The following is a 3121-nucleotide window of genomic DNA, read 5'->3' as shown; positions in this document are numbered from 1 at the left end:
CATGCACACACACAGCACTCATTGCACACACACACATGGCACACACGCGTGGCACACACACAGAGCACACATTGCATGCACACACACGGCACGCTCACTGCACACACAGCACACACACACGGCACACACGCGTGGCACACACCGCATGCACACACGCCCTGCGTGCTCGCTGCACACACGCGTGGCACACACAGCACACGTTGCACACACACACAGCACACATTGCACGCTCACTGCACACACGCATGGCACACATCGCATGCACACATTGCATGCACACACGCACCACACGCTCACTGCACACACACAACACACGCGTGGCACAGACACAGAGCACACACTGCGTGCACACGCACTGCACACACGCACTGGACACAGCGCATGCGCACACACGGCACTCATTGCACACACACACGGCACACGTGCATGGCACACACACACGGGACACACATGGCACACTCACTGCACACACACGGCACGCATGGCACCTGTGCACAGCACACACGCATGGCACGCACGCATGGCACACGCATGGCACACATCGCATGCACTCAGGCACAGCACACACTGCACACGCGCACACTGCACACTCACAGCACGCACTGCACACTCACTGCACACACACAGAGCACACGTTGCACGCACACACACAGCACACACTGCACGCACTGCACGCTCACTGCACACACAGCACATGCACGGCACACACATGGCACACACAGCACACACTGCACACGCACGGCACGCTCGCTGCACACACAGCACACACGCGTGGCACACACAGCACACGTTGCACGCACACAGACAGCACACACAGCACACACTGCACGCTCACGGCACACACACACAGCACACACGCGTGGCACACACCGCATGCACACACGCCCTGCGTGCTCACTGCACACATGCGTGGCACACACAGCACACGTTGCACGCACACAGACAGCACACATTGCACACACACGGCACGCTCACTGCACACACGCATGGCACACATCGCATGCACACACACAACACACGCATGGCACAGACACAGAGCACACACTGCGTGCACACGCACTGCACACACGCACTGGACACAGCGCATGCACACACACGGCACTCATTGCACACACACACGGCACACGTGCATGGCACACACACACGGGACACACACGGCACACTCACTGCACACACACACGGCACGCATGGCACCTGTGCACAGCACACACGCATGGCACACACGCATGGCACACGCATGGCACACATCGCATGCACTCAGGCACAGCACACACGCTGCACACGTGCACACTGCACACTCACTGCACACACTGCACGCTCACTGCACACACACACTGCGCACACGCATGGCACACGCATGGCACGCACTGCACGCTCACAGCACACACAGCACACACGCGTGGCACACACACGGCACACGTTGCGTGCACAGACAGCACACACTGCACACACACTGCACGCTCACGGCACACACACAGTACACACGCATGGCACACGCAATGCATGCTCACTGCACACACAGCACATATGCACGGCACACACCGCATGCACACGCACCCTGCGTGCTCGCTGCACACACGCGTGGCACACACACGGCACACGTTGCGTGCACACAGACAGCACACACAGCACACACTGCACGCTCACTGCACACACAGCACACACGCGTGGCACACACCGCATGCACACACGCCCTGTGTGCTCACTGCACACACGCGTGGCACACACAGCACACGTTGCACACACACACACAGCACACACTGCACACGCACGGCACGCTCGCTGCACACACAGCACACACGTGTGGCACACACAGCACACATTGCATGCACACACAGCACACACTGCACACACACGGCACACTCACTGCACACACGCATGGCACACATCGCACGCACACATTGCATGCACACACGCACCACACGCTCACTGCACACACACAACACACGCGTGGCACAGACACAGAGCACACACTGCGTGCACACGCACTGCACACACGCACTGGACACAGCGCATGCGCACACACGGCACTCATTGCACACACACACGGCACACGTGCATGGCACACACACACGGGACACACATGGCACACTCACTGCACACACACACGGCACGCATGGCACCTGTGCACAGCACACACGCATGGCACGCACGCATGGCACACGCATGGCACACATTGCATGCACTCAGGCACAGCACACACGCTGCACACACACACACTGCACACTCACAGCACGCACTGCACGCTCACTGCACACACACAGAGCACACGTTGCACGCACACACACAGCACACACTGCACGCACTGCACGCTCACTGCACACACAGCACATGCACGGCACACACATGGCACACACAGCACACGTTGCACGCACACACACAGCACACACTGCACGCACTGCACGCTCACTGCACACCCACACAGCACACGTTGCACGCACACAGACAACACACACAGCACGCACTGCACGCTCACTGCACACACTGCACACACACGGCACACACCGCATGCACACGTGCCCTGCGTGCTTGATGCACACACGCGTGGCACACACAGCACACATTGCACGCACACATACAGCACACACTGCACACGCACAGCACGCTCGCTGCACACACAGCACACACGCATGGCACACACAGCACACGTTGCACCCACACAGACAGCACACACAGCACACACTGCACGCTCACGGCACACACACACGCGTGGCACACACTGCATGCTCACTGCACACCCACACAGCACACGTTGCACGCACACAGACAACACACACAGCACGCACTGCACGCTCACTGCACACACTGCACACACGCGTGGCACACTGCATGCACACACGCCCTGCGTGCTCGCTGCACACACGTGTGGCACACACAGCACACATTGCACGCACACACAGCACACACTGCACACACACGGCACACTCACTGCACACACGCATGGCACACATCGCACGCACACATTGCATGCACACACGCACCACACGCTCACTGCACAGACACACGACACGCATGGCACAGACACAGAGCACACACTGCGTGCACACGCACTGCACACACGCACTGGACACAGCACATGCGCACACACGGCACTCATTGCACACACACACGGCACACGTGC

This window comes from Opisthocomus hoazin, chromosome 8 (genome assembly GCF_030867145.1).
Source record: "Opisthocomus hoazin isolate bOpiHoa1 chromosome 8, bOpiHoa1.hap1, whole genome shotgun sequence".
NCBI lineage: Eukaryota > Metazoa > Chordata > Aves > Opisthocomiformes > Opisthocomidae > Opisthocomus > Opisthocomus hoazin.
Note: the sequence above shows the minus strand (reverse complement) of the source record.